Here is a 24,189-nt window from a genome sequence, read left to right on the forward strand (position 1 = left end):
TGACCATGGTTATCAGGATTAATGCTGGACTTAACACCCCCATGTATTATTTCCTTAGTAATTTGGCTTTTGTAGATCTATGCTATTCCAAATTCATCACCCCAGAGACTGATACTTTAGCAGAGAGAAAGGCCACTGGATGTTTTGGCTCAGGTTTTGGGGTAGGGTAACTTTGTGGTTACAGAGTATTACCACCTAGGTAAGGTGGTGTACAATCATTATGTGGCCCTCTGTAACCTGCTGGGGGTATTCAGTCATCATGCCCCGAAGACACTGCGTCCAACTTGTGCTCGGGTCATTCCTAAGTGGGAGTGTAATAAGAATGGCACAAACAATGGGCATATGACAATTATCCTTCTGTGATATCTACCTAGTGTTGTCACTCTCCAGCTCCAACACCATCATCCATAACATTATTTTACTTGTTTTTGGCTTTTTTGATAGGGGTGTTCAGCAGCCTGACTATCCTCATCTCTCAGCTTCTCATCCTCTCCGCCATACTGAGGATCTGCTCCACCTAGGATAAATGCAAAGCAATCGCCACCTGCGCTTCCCACCTCACTGTTATGAGCATCTTCTGTGGGACTGGCTTCTTTGTTAATTTAAAGCCCAGGTTAAACTACTCCCAGGCTGAAGACAGGGAAGTCTCAGTGTTCAAAACCCCCTTATCTATAGCTTGACGAACAAGGAGGTGAAATGCGCCGTGAGGCGGGTTATAGACAAGCAGGGCCTTTCATGGGAATGGGAAGGCAAGCAGGGACACGACCCCTTCAATAACCATCTGTCACTACCCTCAGCTTCTGTTCTGGCTCCCGGTCCTGGGATTCCCTCCCCCAAGCTTGTCCTCCCCACTTTCTGCCACGGTGGGAGTTGGGCTGAGCATGGCTGAAGAGACTTGCCTGAGACAGGCACAGCAGGTAATGCGACCACTCAGCCCCACTAGATGGTGCCCGGAGCAGGGAAGCTCAGGCTGGCAGCACAGAAGGGGGCACAGGGAAGCCTGCTGAATCCATCCCTTCCTTGCCCGAAGCCTCCGGTAAGAGTTTGGAGCATGCGTGTGGTGCGGAGAGGGGAGCTCGGGAAAATGGCGGGGAGGTAGTGAGACCGGAGGGTTCTGCCGGGGAGGCAACAGGGGGCCTGTTGGGTGGGGAAGGCAGTGGGGCCTGGGGGCTCTGGGTGAGGGGGCAGTGTTTAAAGTGCCCCTCACTAAGTAGTCAGATTTAAGTCCCTGTGCGCGCCTCTGAAAAAAGTTGTCTGTTCTTCTAAACTTTTGACCTACCATGATAACCCCTGGTCAGGAGCACCTGCCCCACCTATGGAATATGGTGTTATAACACCCCTTGTGACTGGGCATGAATTGCATTACGACTTCTCCATCGTCTTTCACCAAACTTTTCTGAAGCCACCTCTCGGCTACTTTTTTAAGCTGGGGGAGAGAGGAGAAAAAACACAAATATTTTCTCATGTCACTAATTATTTTGTGTCACTTTATATTTTAATGCTTAACAGGAAATCTGTGTTGGGAACCCAGGTGTCATGTGTGGTAACAGGGAGCATCACATTTGCCAGATTGTGAGATATAAAGATATTTGGTACAATGCACAGAAACATCTAGCCCCGTGACCTGCCTCGGGATAGTAAATGCTGAGCTAAAAAATAAAGGGTTTATATCTCATAACTGCTTCCTTGTGCCACTGTGACAGAATGCATGCGTGTATTCACAGCCTACACACTACTGTAGTAATCTTTGTACAAAGTATGCCTTGTAATGTATCATTTGAAAATATAATTTGCTGATCAGTATTGTCCTGGTAAATTACACGTGGCCACACTGTGTGTGAAGTTATAAGATTCCACTTGTGATACAGCATGGCCAGAGGGCAGCAGGAGACTGTTTCTTTTTTTTTTTTTTTTTTTTTTTTGCAGCAGACAAGAGTTTTATTTGTGTAACACTTACAAGGAATCACCAAAAAGGATAAAGCAAAACTATGCTTCAAAACAAAAGCAAACACAAGGTATAACACAGCAACCTTCAGGAGGGAGAAGTGTTCAGGCTAGCCTGGGCCCAGAGCGGGGGGGCTTCCTCGACACTCGTGGTCTTCCACCCTCCTGAGTTGCCGCCAGCTGTCCTCGGCGGTCGGATCCGTATGGGTCTCCTGTAGGAAAACCACAGAGTACCCCCCTTCCCGAAGGTAAGAGAGCACCTGGGACCTGCGGAGAGCCATCCTACAGCCCCTGGTGTTCAAAGTTGCAATAATGAGGGGCGTCATGCGGAGGGCTGGGGGGGTGGGGGTTCCTTGTTGGCAGGGGTGTTCGCAGCCCCCGGCGGGTCGCGCAACAATCTGTGACCCATCCCATAAGTGAGTAAATCGTCACGGAAGCTGCGGGCCCACCTGTAGGCCGCGGCACCATGCCTTCCTTTCCCTTTACCCTCCTTTATAAGGGCCCTTGTGGCCTGGAGGAGTTGATCAAAGTCCCCCCAGAGCTGGAGAGCTAGCTGTACCCTGTTGCGGGAGCCACGGATGTCTTCTAAAAACTCTCGCAATGCTTTTCACAGCTCATGGGGCTGTGGGGGTTGCGATTTCCGGGTTATTCCCTGGTGGGGCTCTTGGTGCAGCCTCGTGGTCTGCTGAGGCGGGCAGGCAGGGTGCAGACCACCGACGGGGCTTCTGACAGGCTAAAGTTATTAGGTCCGTCTCAAGCCTTGGGGTAGAAGAGGATGGCGGAGGGAAAATTGCAGCTCCTAATAGCTCGCGGCAGGAAAATGCAAAGGCTGCTCCTTGGGGGGATCTGCAAAAAACGGGAAAGAAATAACCCCAGGGGTGGCAATAGCATTGCAGGAGGAGATGGACTGGGCAGGGACAGGGGTGTGGGGGGGCAGAGGTGGGGCTCTGGGCTTCGGGAGGCAAGCAGCTGAGAGGTGGTGCCTCCCGAACAGATTCAAGAGTTAAGGGGGTGGGGAGGGGGCTCCCAGTGATGCTAGGCGCAGGCTCTGTGGTGGATTTGGCAGCCATGGCTTCAGGTGGTGGACCACCTTCTGCAGGGTGCTCGCCCGGGAAGGCGGTTAGGGGGAGGGAGCATGGGGAAAGGGGGACTGGGGTAAGGTTGCCCAGCTTGAGGCCAGCCAGCAGTAGGTCATTCTCTCCCTGGGTGACCGGGGTCAAACGTAGGGCCTCAATCGCCTCATACATGGAGGAGAGGTCATCTTCTGCCACCCCGGGGGTCTCCCCTCTGGTGCCCGCTACGACGGTCGCTTCGGGGTTCGCGGGGGGTTCGGGTGATATTCGGGCAGAGGGGGCTTCCTCAGGGGTCTCGGAGGAGAGGGTCTCCCGTGGAGGGGAGATTCTAGCTTCCAGTGCTATTTTGTCTTCCCCTCCTGACACCAGTGGATGGATCTCACTCGTGGGCATAGCGGAAGGCTCAGTGACAGTGCCTCCCTTCCTGGTCTTCCGGGGGGCCTCCGCATCGGATGGGTGCAGCGGAGCTCGAGCCTTCCGCTTGCCTCGCTTTCCCTGGACTAGGATCCAGCCCTCCATAGCATCCTCTGGGGGCTGGTAAGCAGGGGTCGTGTCGGGGGGCAGAGGCGATGGTTCAGGGGCTCGGGGTGGTAAGGGTGAGGCAGCATGAGGGGGGGGGAGGTTCTCCTTGGGGCAGGCCCTCTCCTATGCCCGGTAATATCTTTGCTGCACCCTCCTCCATAGGCTCTGCTGGATTGTTAACAGCAAGGGCGGGGCTCTCTCGCTCGTCTGGGCGTTGTAGGGGAGGTGTCTCTTGGGCCCGGGCAGGAGCAGCGGTGGATCGAGCAGGAGAAGAGGTGGTTTCAGATGTCGGGCGGCCAGGGGCGTCGGCAACGACGGAGCCAATGTCCTGCCGGGTCTCGGGGGTCTCGGGTGCCCCTCCCCGCCGGGCCAAAGGGCATTCTCTTCGGACATGCCCCACTGATCGGCAGAGGTAGCACCGGGCCTCTCCTGTGGAATAGTAGACCCGATAGCGGGCTCCCTGGTAGGGGACTAGGAAGGACCCCTCGAGCGCCTCTCCGTCACGCGCCAGCGGCGGCGGTAAAAGCTGCACTTGCCGGCGGAACGAAAGGACGTGACGGAGGGTGGGGTCCTTGCAGCCCAACGGGAGAAGGCTGATGACGGAAACGGGTTTCCCCAGGGGGAGAGAGCGGGTAACAGGGCGGCATTGGGTAGAAAAGGAGGGACAGAGGTCAGGACTAGGCGGATGCCCAGGTCTTCTAGTGGCTCCAGGGGGACAAACACCCGCCACCCACCGCCAGGTCCTTCTCCACCACTTCCTTGGCAGCAGCCTCCGATGCTAAGAAAAAGACGATCTTCCCATACATTTTGGAGGCTGCCACAATAGCCGTGGGTCCTACCACCCTCGCCAACGCCTGCACGTATGTCTCCACATGGGGCGAGGCGGGCGCCAGGAGGCAACGGACGCCATGCTTCCTGGTCATGGTGGGAAAGGGGCCCCGGCCACTATTGACGGTAGTGGAGGTGGTGGGTGGGCGAGATGACGAGGCGGCAGGCGGGGGGGGCTGCCACCGCCCGGGCATACCCCCTGGGGACCAGGGGAGGGACATTTGCAGAGCTGGTGGAGGGAACAGTGGGGAGGGACGCCATGGTCGATGATGAGGCCACAGCGGTGGGGGCAGCCTCTGCCATGGAGGGCTTGGTGGTTGTGGTGGGGCCCTTCCCTTCTTTGCACCCTGGCCTTTCCGGCTAACCGGGGGGGCTTTCCTAGAATCTGGGGGGGCGGTGGGCGTAGCAGCGGCATTAGTCACCCCGGTGCCTCCGGCTGCCGATGCCCCAGCGGGGGTGATGGCAGGTGTTTTGGCAGCAGTGGTGGGGGGGGGGAGGCTTGGGGGTTGGGCAGGGGGGTAGGTGGGGAGGGGCAACTGAGATTGTTAGAGGGGCCTCACCCCTCTCATTCCCCGCCATTGTGAGCAGGGAGAGACGGGGAGACACCAGAAGGAGGAGGGGGGAGGGGGAAACAGATTAACCACTTCTCCCTGTTGGGTTGCAGGCCAGGCGGGGGAGGGGCAAATGGGTCGGACTGGACAGGGAAAGGAAACAGGAGTTGGGGTCAGGTAGTAGAGGCAAACTGTGGGGTGGGCAGTCCGGGGGCGGGGGGGAACGCGGACCCACACGCGTTTATCCAAAGAGTCTCATTTGGTCGGCTGTTGTGTCTGGTCCGGATGATGGAGTTCAAAGCAAGCAGTTGAGGCTAGAGGCAGATGGCAGGTTGTCAGCAGGGACGGATGGCGGGGAGGCCGTGACGGTTGTAGTAGTGTTGTGGGGGACACCGATGGATCTGGGGGCAGCTTCGTGCCACCCCCCTGTGCCCCTACAAACGCAGTTAACACACAGTCAAACTCCCCACACACAAGAGTACAGTTCAAAAGTTACTCAGTCTTACGGCCCCCTCCACGATGATTTGTAGCTTCCCCGGGTGATGTCTCTGTCAGCTGTCTTCTCTCCCGGTCTTTGTGGAACAATCCAAAAATGCCAAGCAGATAAAAAAGACAATTAATTGCGGGTCCACAAACGAACAGCAAAATGGCTGGGTCTGGGGGCGTCCACTCCCCTCCTCCGGGGAGCGGGTCGGCAGTCCTCCCCCCCCTCCTCCGGGGGTTGCAGCTGAAGCAATAGCAGCGTCCGAGGGCAGGCGTGAGGGGGCTGGCAGTCAAGCTGGCAGCCGACCAGCACTCGAACGGCATCAAAGAAAAACAGCAAAAAAAACGAAGAAAATGCGTCTGGCCAGGTCGCGGGGGGGGAACTAAAGCGTGGACAAAAGAGAGGAAAGCCCAGGCCAGAGGGCAGCAGGAGAGTGCCAGAAGGGAGCCTTCTTCCCTGGAGAGGGAAGGAAGTTTGCTATAGATTAATTAAAGCACCTGAAGCCAATTAGACTACCTGAAGCCAGTCACCTGATAAAACCCCTCTGCTTCAGTCAGACAAGGGAAGGCGTTGAAGCAGAGTGGATTGGTGTTGGAGCAGAGAGCAGTTTGGAGGGAAGCAGAGGAGAGTTTGGAGAAGTGCTGCGGTGGGCTAAGAGGACCAAGACCCTAGGTAAAGGGACACCTGGTTTGTGTGGAGGGAGGGCAGGAAGCCCCACAAGCTGAAGGGCAGGAGAGGGAAGTAGCCCAGAGGAAGGAACTGCTAATTCAAGTGCTATTCTTAGGGCCCCTGGGCTTGGACCCGAAGTAGGGGGCGGGCCTAGGTCCCTCCTTTTCCACGCCCCTCCTCTAGGACACTAGTGAGACAGTTAAGACCGCAGTTCAGGGGTGGGAAACGGTGCCCTGAACCCTCCCCAAGAAGAGAAAGCGTGAGACCCATCAAAGTAGTGCTGGCAATTTGCCACACACTTTATGGTGCTATTAATAGATGTTCAAAACTGAGTTTGGCAACCACGTCTGTGTTAAACAAAGGAATATGTGCTATACTTAATTTGTGTTTAAGCAGTAAACAGAGTCATCAAGCAGGAAGGGAAACAAAAGAAACTCAAAAAAGTGAGGAAAAAAGCAGCAAGGAAAATCCTTTTACATAGACATTTTGCCTTCTGGTAACCAGCTGGAAATTTTTCTCAAAGTGGGGATAGGACTATAAAAAGAAGGGCCAGACATGCCAAGTCACATCTCTCACTCTATAAATTCTTTGCATCTGAGGACACAAAGGACACACCTGTTGGACTGGAGAGGAGGGGGTCCTGACCAAAGAAGTTTGGCCAGTAACACTGCTGAAATCATATGGTGAGAAAACCAACTTTGAATTTCACATAGTTTGTTAAGTTAGGAACCAGTTGCATTTTAGACTTATTTTTCTTGTAACCATGTCTGACTTTTCTGTCCTACTATTTGTATTTACTAAAATCTCTTTGTAATTGATAAACTTTATTTTGTTGTTTTATCAAATCCAAATCTATACTAAATTGAACAACAAAATAAATGAACAACAAAAAAAAGGGCAACAAAAATGATTAGGGGTCTAGAGCACATGACTTATGAGGAGAGGCTGAGGGAGCTGGGATTGTTTAGTCTGCAGAAGAGAAGAATGAGGGGGGATTTGATAGCTGCTTTCAACTACCTGAAAGGGGGTTCCAAAGAGGATGGCTCTAGACTGTTCTCAATGGTAGCAGATGACAGAACGAGGAGTAATGGTCTCAAGTTGCAATGGGGGAGGTTTAGATTGGATATTAGGAAAAACTTTTTCACTAAGAGGGTGGTGAAACACTGGAATGCGTTACCTAGGGAGGTGGTAGAATCTCCTTCCTTAGAGGTTTTTAAGGTCAGGCTTGACAAAGCCCTGGCTGGGATGATTTAACTGGGAATTGGTCCTGCTTCGAGCAGGGGGTTGGACTAGATGACCTTCTGGGGTCCCTTCCAACCCTGATATTCTATGATTCTATGATTCTATGAAGCACCTGGGAAACTAATTGAGTGCATATTATTTCTAAAGAATAAATAATGGACAATTTATCTTGTATTGTCCAGGAGGGAACTGGGAAAAACAGGACATACATATCTGGGGGGGACATGGAAGACTGGGGAGTGTGATGCGGTTAATCTGCAATATAACCAAGGCTGATGAGAGCCAGATTGTAAACCAAGTGTGGCTGGCAGGCTGCTGTTATGCACTGATGCGCAGGGTATGACTTGCATGCTGGAAGGTTCCTTGTGAATGACCCAAGTCACTCAGCAAGTGAATGCCACTTCAGCAAGGCACTGTAAGGCTCCCAAATTTGCAGGAAGCAGTGACACAGCTGCTGATTAGTCTGGATTGAACCCTGGTATGGCATAGCCACCCACCTAGAAAATAGCCCAGTAATACCAAAGGTGTGGTGCTAACTGACCTATTATACAATTTCAATGTCAAGGTTCCTTCCCCACTTTGGGGAGTGCAAATGTTATAGCTGATGCTTTGTCCCAGAAAGGGGGGGCCCGAACTTCCCCAGGTCACTGGCTAAAGTGACCCCACTCAGTTCGGTCTCAAAGGGGAGAGAGATGTGATGAAGTGGGGATTTTCCCTTGTTATGTTGTATGTGAGCTGTTAAGGTTCCTTCCCCACTCTGAACTTTAGGGTACAGATGTGGGGAACTGCATGAAAGACCCCCTTAAGCTTATTTTTATCAGCTTAGGTTAAAATTTCCCAAGATACAAACTTTGCCTTCGCCTTGAACAGTATGCTGCCACCACCAAGCGTTTTAAACAAAGAACAGGGAAAGAGCCCACTTGGAGACGTCTTCCCCCCAAATATCCCCCCAAAGCCCTACACCCCCTTTCCTGGGGAGGGCTTGATAAGAATCCTCACCAATTGGTACAGGTGAACACAGACCCAAATCCTTGGATCTTAAGAACAACGAAAAATCAATCAGGTTTTTAAAAGAAGAATTTTAATTAAAGAAAAGGTAAAAGAATCACCTCTGTAAAATCAGGATGGTAAATACCTTACAGGGTAATCAGGTTTAAAACACAGAGAATCCCTCTAGGCAAAACCTTAAGTTACAAAAAGACACAAAAACAGGAATATACATTCCATCCAGCACAGCGAACTTTACAAGCAAAAGGACAAAATCTAATGCATTTTCTATCTAGATTACTTACTAACTTTATATGAGTTGGAAGGCTGGCATCCTTGATCTATTCCCTGCAAAGGTATCACACAGACAAACCCTTTGTTCCCCCTCGCTCCAGATTTGAAAGAATCTTATCCCTTCATTGTCCATTTTGGGTCAGGTGCCAGCGGGTTATTTTAGCTTCTTAACCCTTTACAGGTGAAAGGATTTTGCTTCTGGCCAGGAGGGATTTTATAGCACTGTATACACAAAGGCGGTTACCCTTCCCTTTATATTTATGAGAGCAACAAGTACAAAATCTATGTGAGGTATCAATGGAAAAATCAAATATGATTATCCTGTTTATATGCATGTATCATCATTGTATCTAAAGTTATGAATTTTGGCCATGGACTTGTATCTTATACATGTGTTTTATTCCTGGGTAACACCCAGGATTTACATCACGGCTAGACAGCTATGTGCTGATGGCCCATTAAGGACACCACTCTATCAGTGGGCCACAGAAGAAACTTATTTTGCCCAGAGGGCTCTTCCTACTGACGCCACAGACTCCCAGGGGAAAATAGCCACCTCCTTGGCGTCATCATGGTACATAAGGACACTGATATGCTCATGTGACCCTTGACTCCATCTTGAGCCAGTAACTTTCCATATACAGGGGCTGTGGGCTTTCTTTGAGACAGTAAATTTTCAGGCACATGCAAAGGATAAGAAAGATCCCCTGAGACATCTCCATTCTACCTCTTTCCTGCCCTGATTCTCTGGACTGTCGCTTTACAACTAAAAGGAGCATTTTGAACTATGCATTGAGAATTTTCCAACCTTTTGTAAATTACCAGAGAGTCTTTATAAGCCAGCAATCTATTCTATCACTACTACAAACCTGATATAAGGACTTCACAATTATTTGTATGTATATGAGCTATTAATCATTATGCACACTTTTCTTACTATATCTTAAGTTTTTAATTAATAAAGGATTGGGATCATTTCATTACAGGATAAGATCTGAGTTATATTTTGACCTGATTAAGTGGCTGATTTCTTGGGATTAGAAGCACCCTATATTTGATTAAATGGGTTTTCAGTAGCTACTCTTCATAGAGTCCACTGTCTGGGTGGTGAGCCAAGACCTTAAATGCCTAATGAGACTTCATTTTTGACTTCCTCTTAACAAGTGTGGTAAGGAAGAAGTTTACTTTTGTTGCTGCCTTGGTGTACCAGTGGATTATACCAGTGATTATTCTAATGATGGCATACAACCATTTGGAGTGAATCTGCCCTATTTCTTAGCAGTCTGTATTGTATTTGGCAGCAGTGGCTGTGACCCACTGAGGCAACGTGACAGAAGGGGAAAAGTCTTATTTGGAAAAATGCTATTAGAGCCGTTTTTCCCATGCTGTGCTTTAACAATACAGAAGTGGAATGCAAAGCAAATAAAGACCAGTGTCTAGTCATGGTGGCCAAAGTTTGGGTCATCTATATCTAGCTGCCTGGTCCTCAACTAGAGGCTCAAGAGCAAAACAGTTCTCCATGAAACTTGCAAAAATGGAGTTTGTCTCCACCTAAGTTGCCTCAGCAGCTGGTGCTCATCAGCACCAAATATGTCTGCAACTATCCTAGGTAAACAGAGTTGACTGAAAATATCCATATCCTAGAGGAAACCATTTCATTTCCATGACCCTATTCAGAGCGTTCTTCGTCTCCTTGTTCCTCAGGTTATAGGTCAAGGAGTTCAACATGGGGGTCACCATCATGTACAACAGTGAAACCACTTTGTCCTGACTCCATGAATGTTTGGTGTTGGGCAGAATATACCATAGCTATAGAATACAGTGACGACCATCAAGTGGGAGGAGAAGTGTTGAATCCTTTGCACCTTCCCTTGGCAGAGCAGATCTTCAGGATGGTGGAGAGATTTTAAACATAGGAGATGATGATGAGGATAATCAGGCTGGTGAACACCCCAAACAAACAAGCCACAGCCAGAAGGACCAGGCAGTAGTTGCTGATATCGGAGAAGGAGAGTGATACTAGAGGGGAGATGTCACAGAAGAACAGGTTAATGACATTGGGGGGTCACATAAGGATAAATTTAACATAATTGCTTGTATCATTCCATTTACGAACCCAGCAAGGAATGACCCAGCCATCAATTGGACACAGAGTCTTGAGCAAATGACTGCTGTATAGAGCAGAGGGTTACTGGTGACCACGTACTGGTCATACGCCATCACTCCCAGACGGAAATACTCAGTAACCCCAAAGAAATAGGCAATGAAGAGTTGAGACACACATGCAGCATAAGATATGGCTTTCCTCTCTGCTATAAAGTCAGGTAAAAACTTGGGAGTGATGAATGTGGAATACCAAATATCTACCAAAGCCAAATTACTGAGGAAAAAGTACACAAAAGTCTGCAGCTGGGAACTGAGCCTCGTTAACCCAATCATCCAAGCATTCCGCACCAAGGTGACAGCATAGATCACTAGGAACACCACAGAAGGTGAGCTGAAACTGTGGAGGTCAGTGCAATTCACCCAGATAATTTCTATGGTGCATGGTCCCTGTATGAAGAACACAGATTAAAAATATCAATTAACGGCAGCGAATAGATTGCAGTCAACACCCCGAGACCTCAGCAGTGTAAAACTGTTTGGACTTCCAGGATTTCCAGACTTGCATCTCACCTGGTTTAATTCTGCCCCAGAGAGGCCAAGTAAAGTGCTAGCTGGAGCTTCAAGAGTTTTTTCCAGACAGATGCACTAGACAGCAAACCGGGGAAGCACAGAATAGAGAGTGCAGACTTTTGTGGGGCTCTTTCAGAGGATAGGACTCCCTGCTGCCCCAGTCTTTCTCTGCAGACGCTGCTCCTGGCTCAGGAACAGGCGGCTGGTTCTGAGATGGGGATTTCTGATCCTGGAGTTCTGAGTGTCAGGTAGCTGTAGGAAAGGGTTCTGAAGACTGGGATGGGTTTTTCAGTCTTGAGGGCTGGAAACTAGGAAATGGTCTAAGCCTGGAGCTCCGGCGGAAAAGAGAGGGTTCAGAGGGGAGGAGAGCTGGGGCTCTCCCCAGGCTAGGGAGCAGAGGTGTGGATATTTCTAAGCTGATGGAGGTCCAGCTGGAAGGAATGGAGTGTTTTTATGGATATTCTGAGACAGGATGAACCAATAGGATCCAGTGCAGGAGGAATGGAGCTGACTGGGCATGAGGATGTGCGTGAATTGGTGTGTGTGTGCCCTCGTGCGACCGTGTGTGAGTGCCAGCATGCAAGAGAGCGAGAGAGAGAAAGACAGAGTGTGGGGCAGAGCTACATTACAGAGGGAGAAATTCTGCTTTCTCCTACTTCGCCATTTCCTGTGAAGTGCCGAAGTTTTCCATTCTGAAAATATGTGGGAGAAAGCATCCCTTTTCTGCCCCACGTTCCCACCAGCCTCCGTTTGCCTGCAAAACCCTTCCCGGGGACACCCGTCAACCCTCCATATGGCACTGGTTTGCAAACATGAGCGTTCTTCAGTGGAGAAGCACTGAAACTTCCATCGTGCACCATGGTATATGGGCACATGCTGCTTCTGCCAGAAAATCATTGAAAAATAGTGCTGGAAGGCACCTAAAAAGGGCCTGTATTCCAGCCCCTTATGTTGAGGCAGGTCCATGTAAACCTAGACTATCAGTCACAGGTTTTTGTCCAACCTGCTCTTAAAATCCTCCAGTGACCATGCTTCCACAAATTCCCTTGGAAACCTATTCCAGACCTTAACTATTGTTATAGTTAGAAAGTTTTCCTTACTGTCTAACCTAAATCTCCCTGCTGCAGAGAGATTTACGTCAGATATTTTTGTCCTACCTTCTGTGGACATTGATCACTGTCCTCTTTATAACAGCCTTTGATATATTTGAAGATTGTTACCATGTCCTCCCTCAATCTTCTTTTCTCAAGGCTACACATGCACAAATTTAAAACCTTTCCTCTTAGTGCAGGTCTTCTAAATCTTTTATCATTTTCATAGTTCTCCTCTGGAGCTTCTTCAATTTGGCCACATCGTACTGAAAGTGTGGCACCTTGACTATGACACAGTATTCCTGCTCTCCAAATTGCAGCCTCTGTGTGCACCTGGGATCCTGAGGTCAGAGATGCCTCTGGGAGTGGGTACGAATGTCACAAACTCTCGATATGAATCCTCCCAGTGTTTATGCAGCCCTGGAGTCACTGTGCTGCATAGACAAGCTGGCGAATCCTTAGGCTCAACAGGAATGGAATAAATCTACAATGTCGCCTTCTCACCAGTGAGAATTTGGTGTGGTTTGGGGAGAAATTAAGGCATTCAGATATTACAGTGAGGAGTTCCATGGAAGTGCCTAGATAGAGAGATAGGAAAGGGGATTTGATGGAGAAATCAGATATTGACGCTCCTGACTAGGAGGTTCTTGAAATGTATCTTAGACTAAGTGAAAGTGGGAAAAGCAAAGGAACCATCAAGATGTGACGCAGAGGGTAAGTGTATGCACATTTCTGCTAGTTATTCTATATTACAGAGAGAAAAGATCAAAAGTATCATCCTTAAAAGTAATCACTACCTCTTCTGTATGTAGTTAATTGTCTAAAAATATGTTATCACAGTTCTTTCCACCTGCCTTGACACTTAGCTCTGTGTCATGTAGATTAAGGAGCAACATGAAGGACTCGCCAAACGCACAGCTGCTTCTCACTAGTCCAGAAACAATGCGGACACACTGGGTTCTCTGACAAATTCAACAGGGTTCAGGGCTTCTTTGTGTCGCCAGATCTGCGCAAGTCAGCCAGAATATACAGTAGAACCTAGGAGTTAAGAATACCAGACAAGTCAATCACACACCTAATTTGGAACCAGAATTACACAATCAGGCAGCAACGGAGACCAAAAAAAAAAAAATAAGCAAATACAGTGCTGTACTGTTAAACATAAGTTACTAAAAAAAATTAAAGGAAAGCAATATTTTTCTTCTACATAGTAAAGTTTCAAAGCTGTATTAAGTCAATGTTCAGTTGTAAACTTTTGAAAGTCACCATAACGTTTTGTTCAGCTTTACGAACATTTCAGAGTTAAAAACAACCACCATTCCCGAGGTTTTCGTAACTCTGAAGTTCTACTGAGAAGTTAGATAAAAACATAAACACTGTTGCTGGAAGTTTGCAGCATAACACAACTTTATTTCTGAGACTTCAGAACAATAACATATCAGAACCCAAAACCAGAGAGAGGCAAAGCAGGCTTCTCCCTAAAACAATGAGTCACCATTCACTACACTTTACACTAAACTATTTGGCTGCAGACTGGCTGCTGAAGACACAGATTGCATACAGAGCCCGCAACCTGCAAGCAGGACCGGGAAAAGCCTCTACACTTTTAAAGTGACATCTTACAAGTTCAATACGGTTTCCAATACACCGCAGGTGGGAGTTAACAAGAGTACCCAGAGAGACAAGATGAACCAACTTCTGTTGCTAGGAGCGAGAAGCTTTCAAGCTACACAGAGCTCTTCTTCAGGTGTGTGCAATGTTCCAGGGTCAGCCAAGCCAAGTGGGAAACTGATACCAGGTGAAGAAAAGCAGGGTACGGTAACACTACAGCAAAAACAAAGTTCAATAATTATATGCCAGATATGAAATCAATTATTTCAGAGTGAGATATTGCTCTTTAATTTAAAATAAAATCTGTCTTTAACAAGGAACATTAGGAAAAAAGTGTAACCAGTTAGTTATGAATAAAAGAAGAAAAAGAAAACATAAAGCAGGGAAGGCAATATTTGGAAACAATCTGAGCATACTGAACAGTTTGAGTCCCCATAAAAGACAATGTGTGGTATGAGGGGAATTAGCTAATGGATATTTTGAAGCACTGGGAGGAAGTTACGAATATTTATAGGACATTGGGGTAGTATTAGAGAACTGGGGGAAGGAAGGAAATAGTGTCTCAGGAGGAGGTCAGCAACCAGGCTCTTACATGATTGTATGATTCTTGACTTCAGAGGGTAAATGGCTGTATATGTTAGACCATCAGAAAGCATACCCAAGTTTTAATAAGGCCAGAAACACAAACACAGAGGCTTAAGGCTTCAGACTTGAAGGTAAATAATAATAATAAACTATTTACACCTGAATGATGAGTAATCCCATTTAAGGATTGGGCGACATGGAAGACAAAGCAGACATTAGCAGCCTCCCAGCCTTTTGTCAGCTCCTTATTGATAGACCATTAGTTACAATGATGAGACTTGTGACCTTAAGCACCCCTGTGTTCAGACTATGCCTCATGAGATTATTGGAAAACTAATACTCCAGTAATCATCAATGTTCTTGCATGATGTATGCACAGGGTGCGTACAAAAAATTATGGCTATATACTGGAATTATGACCAAAGTGTGTTTAAATCAGGTATTTCAGAAGAGTTGGAAGTCTGCTTCAGACAAAGGAATGTGTATTTGATTATCTGACCAGCCCAGACTTCAGGCAAAGACAACAAAGTTCCTTTTTTACACATTAAACAAGCTATTATGCTAACAAATGGGGGAAGAAAGAGCATGCTTCCTTTCCCACCGGCCCGCCTCACAGCTTGAATAAAGTTTACTTTGAGGGCTAACCCTCAGAAAGATTCACTGCAAAGGTTCACTGGTCCATAGTGACACGGGTCTGAACTGCAACTGATAAACAAACGATATTACTCTTCTATAAACGTGCATAGCGTGAGGTCTTTTATGACACACTGGTGATTGAAAGCCAGGGGAATTGTATGTATTAACAATACAGAAGGAATTATAGATGCTCATTGATATTAGATTTTCCGGATAGTGAGGAAGCAAAGGGAGAAACAGGCTTTCCCCCAGACAGGAAGGAAGGAAGTTATCGACCTATCTCCAGTGAAATTAAGCAACGTGTGACCTGAAGTCCCATTTCCACTAAAATAAACAGGAGGGGGGAAAAGCAGCATGAGTTCTTCCTGCCTCTTAAAGCAAAGTAATTGAGCTTTGGAAGATATAAGTAAAGAGAAAAGCCATCTTTGGCATCCATCACTAGACAGACACATGGGACCATTGCTGAGAAAGATGGGTCCTTCAGCCAAAGGGATGGTTAAGGTCTCTGGAAACTGAATATAAGTGATAAACCATGTTGAACATAGGCAGTACCTTGCTAGATGAAGTGATAAACCATTTGAACATAGGCAGTACCTTTTTAGATGTGTTTCCAGTTTTATTTGCTTGTAACCCTTTCTAACTTTATTCCTTTTAGTTGATATCATTTAACCTGTGGCCTTTTGTAAAAAAACCTGTTTTATTTTTACTATAAACCAACTCAGTGCTGTGTTTAAATTTTGATGTGTTTTTGTGCTTTAAGAAGGACAAACAAACCCCATTATGAAAAGGAGTATTTCTGGCACCTTAGAGACTAACGAACTTATTTGAGCATAAGCTTTCGTGAGCTACAGCTCATTCATCGGATGCATACTGTGGAAAGTACACAAGATCTTTTTATACACACAAAGCATGAAAAAATGGGTGTTTACCACTACAAAAGGTTTTCTGTCCCCCCACCCCGCTCTCCTGCTGGTAATAGATTATCTAAAGTGTATGATAATCAAGGTGGGCCATTTCCAGCACAAATCCAGGGTTTAACAAGAACGTCTGGGGGTGGGAGAGGAAAAAATAAGGGGAAATAGACTACCTTGCATAATGATTTAGCCACTCCCAGTCTCTATTCAAGCCTAAGTTAATTGTATCCAATGTGCAAATGAATTCCAGTTCAGCAGTCTCTCGCTGGAGTCTGGTTTTGAAGTTTTTTGTTGTAAATCGCAACTTTCATATCTGTAATAGCGTGACCAGAGAGATTGATGTGTTCTCTGACTGGTTTATGAATGTTATAATTCTTGACATCTGATTTGTGTCCATTTATTCTTTTACGTAGAGACTGTCCAGTTTGACCAATGTACATGGCAGAGGGGCATTGCTGGCACATGATGGCATATATCACATTGGTGGATGTGCAGGTGAACGAGCCTCTGATGGTGTGGCTGATGTTATTAGGCCCTGTGATGGTGTCCCCTGAATAGATATGTGGGCACAGTTGGCAACGGGCTTTGTTGCAAGAATAGGTTCCTGGGTTAGTGGTTCTGTTGTGTGGTGTGTGGTTGCTGGTGAGTATTTGCTTCAGGTTGCGGGGCTGTCTGTAGGCAAGGACTGGCCTGTCTCCCAAGATTTGTGAGAGTGTTGGGTCATCCTTCAGGATAGGTTGTAGATCCTTAATAATGCGTTGGAGGGGTTTTAGTTGGGGGCTGAAGGTGACGGCTAGCGGTGTTCTGTTATTTTCTTTGTTGGGCCTGTCCTGTAGTAGGTGACTTCTGGGAACTCTTCTGGCTCTATCAATCTGTTTCTTCACTTCCGCAGGTGGGTATTGTAGTTGTAAGAATGCTTGATAGAGATCTTGTAGGTGTTGGTCTCTGTCGGAGGGGTTGGAGCAAATGCGGTTGTATCGCAGAGCTTGGCTGTAGACAATAGATCGTGTGGTGTGGTCAGGGTGAAAGCTGGAGGCATGTAGGTAGGAATAGCAGTCAGTAGGTTTCCGGTATAGGGTGGTGTTTATGTGACCATCGTTTATTAGCACTGTAGTGTCCAGGAAGTGGATCTCTTGTGTGGACTGGACCAGGCTGAGGTTGATGGTGGGATGGAAATTGTTGAAATCATGGTGGAATTGCTGAAGGGCTTCTTTTCCATGGGTCCAGTTGATGAAGATATCATCAACATAGCGCAAGTAGAGTAGGGGCGTTAGGGGACGAGAGCTGAGGAAGCGTTGTTCTAAGTCAGCCATAAAAATGTTGGCATACTGTGGGGCCATGCGGGTACCCATAGCAGTGCCTCTGATTTGAAGGTATACATTGTCCCCAAATGTAAAAAGTTATGGTTATTATTTCTCTTAACTCTCCAGGAGCGGACTAACCATTGTAGAACGTACATTTTGTGGAAAATTCAGGTCTGGGAGTGTGTTAGCGTCATCCTGCTGGTAGTAACCCAGGCTGGTAGAAACCAGAACACGGCTGTGGGATTATGAATAGGCTGTGAGCATCCCAGACCGAGATCAACAGCAGTAAAGCATTGTGAGGCACCCAGCGTTGCAGGGAAAGTGATGACACAATCCCTCACTGATCTGGATTACACTCCCAAGCTGTACATAAGGCTGTAAACTGTTTGGAACTGTCCTTTTTTGTTCCATGTCCATACAGCGCCTAGCACAATGGGGTCTTGCTTTATGACTGGATCGCGTACGCCAGTGGGTCTCACGCTTTCCAGACTACTGTACCCCCTTTTAGGAACCCTATTCTTCTTGCATATCCCAAGTTTCACTTAAGTTAAAAACGACTTGCTAATAAAATCAGACATAAAAATACAAAAGTGGCACAGCATAGTATTACTGAAAAATTATTGACTCATTTTTACCATATAGTTATGAAATAAATAATTTGGGATATAAATACTTTACTTACATTTCACTGTGTAGTACATAGAGCAAACAAGTCATTGGCTGTAAGAAATTTTAGTTTGTACTGACTTCACTAATGTTTTTTATGAGCCTTTTGTAAAACTAGGCAAATATCGAAATGAGTTCATGTACTTCATGGAAGACCTCTGTGTACCCATAGGGGTATACCTATGCCTGGTTGAGAACAACTGTCCTAAGCACTATCACAATAGAAAATACTACCACTATATGACAGCATCTTCCCACTTACTTGATTCCTCATGACTCTCTGACTATTTTTCTTACATTATCTCCTGCCAGCTACTCTGAAGTTTTGTATGTCCTCCCAGAAGCAACACACACTCTCATGAGGCAGCAGGACATTCCAGGGAGTTTCTTGAGCAGGAACAGAATCAGGACCAAGTTAGCTTTACTCCAGACTCTTTCTTAAGAGCTTCGGGCAACAGCTGTGATCCTGGCCCAACCAACCACTTCTCAGTTCCTCAGTTTACCCATCTGAAAATGGGGAAATAATAACATTCAGCCAAAGCCATAAAGTGCTCTGAGATCCTTGGTTTAAAAAGTGCTGCCTAAATGCAAAGTAATGATATCCACTTATTAATGGTATTTGCTGTTAATCTCGTTTTGACAATTTGACAATTTGAGGCTAATTTCCCTCACGTAAGTTGGCAGGTTGTCCCATTACCTGATTTGCTTTTACAAGGAACAACCCTTCAGCCCACCACCCAGTGGGGAAACGTGGGCTGGGGGATGGCATGGAGACATCCTACCTCCCAAGCCCAAGGACCACCTCCGTCATGGTCACAAGGCTCACTGTTTCTGTGACTCCTCTCTGGTCTCCTTGCATGTCAGGCCTTGTGCCTTTACTTTTCCTTCGGTGAGGTCACATGATATGCCAATTCTTAGACAAGGTCCTGACCTACAGCACCCTATGTATTGACTGTGTTTACCCAGCACGTGCACTGGGTTTAATACCTGTGTTTCTTCCCTTTAGGAGTCTGTAACCAATAGTAAACAGAGTGTCTTGCTGGCCTCCTTAAACCAAAATATGGTTTAATCTTAAGAGAGGGACAATGCACAACATACAAGAAAAGGGATTTGAAAACAACAAAAGGTCTATACATATGTCTAGCTTACTGAGAGTCCTGCTATCTCTGGTAGAGGCCTCAAGCATGCCTCCCTTTCCCTGTCACCCCCATCTGGATTTTAGTCTGTTTCCCTTAGTTGTTTCTCTCTGATAAATACCTGCAATCTGTAGAGTGTCACTTTTTATCCAACCAGAAGTCCTTTGACTTCTCAGCTTCTTGGGATTTGTCCATGATGTCCAAAACTAGTTTGATGGACTCAGGGAAAGGATGAGCCAGTATCCACAAGGTCAATGGAGGTTCCATTGTCTTGTAACGACCCCCAAGTGTTTGTTGAGAGATATCTTATCTAAAATCCATGTTTTGCTTTCCTGTTTGTTTCCCAATCGCCTTTATGATTTGACCCTGTATACAGTAAATATGCTAAGGGGAGGGTCAAGATTAGAACTGAAGAGGAAATGTTTTTTTTCCTGTTCCTTGATGTTTTTTGAGCTTTCAAAAAACTTTCGTATCCCAACTGAGGATAAAAAGTCAAAATTTTTGAAATTTTTCATGATTTGAGTAGTGAAAACATTTCATTTTGGTAAGTGTAAAATGTCTTATTTAGATTTTGACGACATTTGTAATTTTATTTTTTTACTATAATTAGCTTACTGTCAAAAGGAAAAGTAATTTTTAACCAGAAAATTGGATATTTCTTGTTATTTGGAAATGACAAAATGATACACCTTGACAATTTTAAATTTTTTTTTCAAAATTATTTGTCAAGAAAGTTGTCAGACCAGCTCTTTTCTGCAAAAAGATTTAGTTTTGAAAAGGTCACAATTTTGCAACAAAAAAGAAAAGTTTTGTTGAAAAACTCCAAACCAGCTCTAGTTAACATATCAAGTCATTCTTATTGTTTTTAAAATTAGTGGTGCCCCAAAACTGCATATAGCATCTCCAATGATGAGCGTTTCTGAGAATTCAGGGATTATTTGAATGTGACAGCTGAGATTAACACAATTGTATGTCTCTTTACTAAGGTTCTGTCTTTCTCCAACCAGACACTTGCAGAAATGGCTTGGGGAATCACATCACAATTCATCCTCTCGGGATTGACAGACAACCCAAAGACCCAACTCGCCTTCTTCATGGTGTTCCTACATACGTACATCATCATCCTCCTTGCAAATCTCGGGATGATTGTCCTGATCCAGCTCGATGCTCGCCTTCACAACCCCATGTACTTCTCAGATCTCTGCTACTCCAGCTTTGTGGTCCCCAAGACACTGGCAAATTTCTTGGATGAGAGGAAAGCCATTTCCTTTACTGGCTGTGCCATGCAGTTTTATTTCTATGCGGTGTTTGCCACTGTCGAGTGTCGCCTACTGGCTGCTATGGCATACGACCACTACGTGGCCATCTGTAACCCACTGATGTACCCAGTCCTCATGTCCCGAAAGGCCTACATCTGGCTGGTTGTGGCTTCCTTCCTGGTGGGTTGTGCCAATGTTCTAATACACTCCACCACCTTTCGCCTCCCTTTCTGCACCTCTAATGTCATTGACCACTTCTGAGATGTGCCCTTGATACTGAAGCTCTCCTGGTCTGACACCCTGGTAAACCAAGTCCTGCTTTTCATCATCTCCTCCTTGATTGGCCTTTTCTCCTTCTCTACCATCTTTGTCCCCTACATGTACAACTTAATGAGCATCTTACGGAGACAGTCTACCGAATAAAGGTACAAGGCCTTCTCTACCTGTACCTCCCACCTGACAGCCATCACTTTGTTTTACACCACCATCCTCTTCATCTACCTGAGGCCCAGCTCCAGGTATTATGAAGTAGCTGCTGTCTTCTATATAGTGGTGATCCTGATGCTTGATGTACAGTTTGAGGAACAAGGAGGATAGTACGGAGGAAGGGAGTCGCTACAGGGACATAAATTACAGACTTGATAACAATACCTCCTCCCTTACCTGTAGGGAATAACTGGTTTATTAGAGAATTTGGCCTTTCTATCACAGAGTGAGCAACGATGTGTGATCGTGGGGGATGGGGAAAACTGGGATGGTGATGGGTATCCCTAGACTATGATTGTAACAGCCACATCTCCTCTGCTGAACTGTATCTATAGCACACATTCATCATGTTGAATAGAGGAGCGGAATCCTTGGTCATTTTTAATAAACCACAATTATTTTCTTATTTTGTTATTTATTTGGCAGCATGTCATTACTTTCGAGTGTAAAGTAAGAGTTGCTGATTGTGTGATAAAGGTGAGATTCTGAACTGGAACCAACTAATAGCTTTCTATCATCATCTGTTCATTCCCTCTGAACTACCTAACATTGGTCACTCGTGGTACACAGGAAATCTGGCTAGATGGACCATTGTTCTGAATCGGAATGGCCATTCTTATGTTTTTATGAGACATTCTTATGTTCTTATCACAGCCCTGCTATCTCAAGCTATCCAACCCCCTTCTAGCTATCAATTTTCCTACCATCCAGGCTTATACCGTTTTCCTCTTAATCTCGTCTAGCATGATATCAGCAAGACAGAAAAACACTTTGGTCTCCCATATGCTCAAAACTACAACTCTTCGGCCAACTTGCCTCTCCAGCTATTACCACATCTCCCTTCCTTCCTGTACCTCTAACCCCATTGGAAATGCTACCTACAGTTATCCCTTTGACCTCCCTTCTCCCATGAGTATGATTGAGCTGTCAGTGAAGTTATTCCTAGGATGTTAGGTAATTGTGACTGTGGCGGTGGAGATCTGTGAATGAGAGAAGTGATTGTGAATAGAAAAGGGGGTGATTGGGTGATCTCAAATGGAAGAGGAGGCATTCACAGCATAGTATGGATCTAAAAATATGGACAACTTTGAAAACTCCAATAGACACGAAAGGATGGTGGTCTGTGCAAGCTACAGAGGAACACATGGACAGTCTGATTGAATCATAGAATATCATGGTTGGAAGGGACCTCAGGAGGTCATCTAGTCCAACCCACTGCTAAAAGCAGGACCAAATCCCAACTAAATCATCCCAGCCAGGGCTTTGTCAAGCCTGACCTTAAAAACTTCTGAGGAAGGAGATTCCACCACCTCCCTAGGTAACAAATTCCAGTGTTTCACCACCCTCCGAGTGAAAAACCTCCCCCACTGCAACTTGAGACCATTACTCCTCGTTCTGTCATCTGCTATCACTGAGAATAGTCTAGATCCATCATCTTTGGAACCCTTTTTCAGGTAGTTGAAAGCAGCTATCAAATCCCCCCTCATTCTTCTCTTCCGCAGACTAAACAATCCCAGTTCCCTCAGCCTCTCCTCATAAGTCATGTGTTCCAGTCCCCTAATCATTTTTGTTGCCCTCTGCTGGACATTTTCCAATTTTTCCACATCCTTCTTGTAGTGTGGGGCCCAAAACTGGACATAGTACTCCAGATGAGGCCTCACCGATGTCGAATAGAGGGGAACGATCACATCCCTTGATCTGCTGGCAATGCCCCTACTTATACATCCGAAAGTGCCATTGTCCTTGGAAACAAGGGCACACTGTTGACCCTAAGCTGGATAGCTTCTCGTCCACTGTAACCCCCTAGGTCCACCAAAGGGACTTTTGATGGCTCGTAGATAGGCTTGGCAAAATTCAATTTTTATTTTTATTTTTATTATTTTGATGGATAATATTGATACTTATTTTGAAGCATGTTTTAATTGTTACTGATTTAAATTTTCACAGCTGTCCAAAATTATGGGAGGTGTCAGACAATGGGGATGACAGTCAATTATTTAATCACAGTAGATACTGAGATTTGAAAAGTTAAAGCTTTATAACCATTAAAACACAAATTGGCAATACCTAATCATAATATACCAGGGAAATATCCTTAAATCAAATTCTAATAAGTTCTCAAGCAGCATTTTTCTTATTTTGCCTATCTGTACATTTCATTTATTATTGATGGAATAAATCAATTTAAATTGGGTTTATGAAGTGGCCCAAAAATAGCTGGGACATACCAGTGAATCTTGCCCTATATGGAGTAGGATCAAACCCTCTCTAGATAGAGTATCTTACACATATTTACCAGATCTGTTCTTTAGATGTGTCTCACTGCTCAGTTCAAAGTTGGGCCTATAAAACCTGAGTTATACACATTTTATGTTGATACAATAAGTGTATTTATTTTACTAATATATCACATTAGTACTGTCATAATTGCTGCTGTGCAGATTTTCAATTGGATAAAATTAAAGGGTAAAATGTTAGTAAGGTTATAAATATGGGCATTTGATCTTATGATGACATGACATACAAGATAGATTTTTGAGACTATCTCACACATCACAGAATTACCAAACTTCAGAGCATTTCTGGAGGACTCCTGCCTTATGGAATTTAGCACTACAGCACTGTCAGAAAACATATTGTATAAATGTGAAAATGCCACTTTTCTGTGTGTAGCTAGCCTACAAAAATCTATAAGCATAGCCTGAATATTGTGGTAGTGTATTTACGGATAAGGTGAATAAGTTCTGATTTCCCAAGATGATAAAGGTAAGCAAAATTTTAGCTTTTGGAATTAGGAAGGGGACCTCAAACCTATCCTGGCACGAGGGCCCTTTGCTCCCTCGGCCAATCCCCGAGCCCCAGGTTGAGGCTTCTTTTGGGCTTCCTCCTCTCAGGAGCAGCTGCAACATGTATTGTTGACGTAACCATGTGTCTCCTTTCTCCAGATTTGCCCCTGTGCTAGTTGATTGACCCAGGGTGGCCTGCAACCCCATCCCCTAACTCCACCTGGGCAGGGCAGGGTGGCACTCTCTTTCTCCAGTGATAGATGGCCTGGCAGCAGGGAGTCAGGGCTGGGATTTCCTTATACTGTAGCCAGAGTTCTTGAGCCAGCTCCCCGCTCTGCCCAACCCCATATCACTCAGGGCTCATGGCCTGGCCCTTTCACACTGTACCCATTTGCATATGGGACGAGGCCTCCATACTTATTTCCTTCTCTTATAGCTCTTCGGT

At 46.0% G+C, this 24,189-nt stretch overlaps 1 pseudogene; it reads left to right on the forward strand.

Annotated features, from left to right (window-relative positions):
• Positions 1 to 20,232: 20,232 nt before the first annotated feature.
• LOC102929583 lies at positions 20,233 to 21,083 on the forward strand (annotated as a pseudogene).
• Positions 21,084 to 24,189: the final 3,106 nt, after the last annotated feature.

The sequence above is a fragment of the Chelonia mydas genome, chromosome 6, assembly GCF_015237465.2.
Source record: "Chelonia mydas isolate rCheMyd1 chromosome 6, rCheMyd1.pri.v2, whole genome shotgun sequence".
NCBI classification, from domain to species: Eukaryota; Metazoa; Chordata; order Testudines; family Cheloniidae; genus Chelonia; species Chelonia mydas.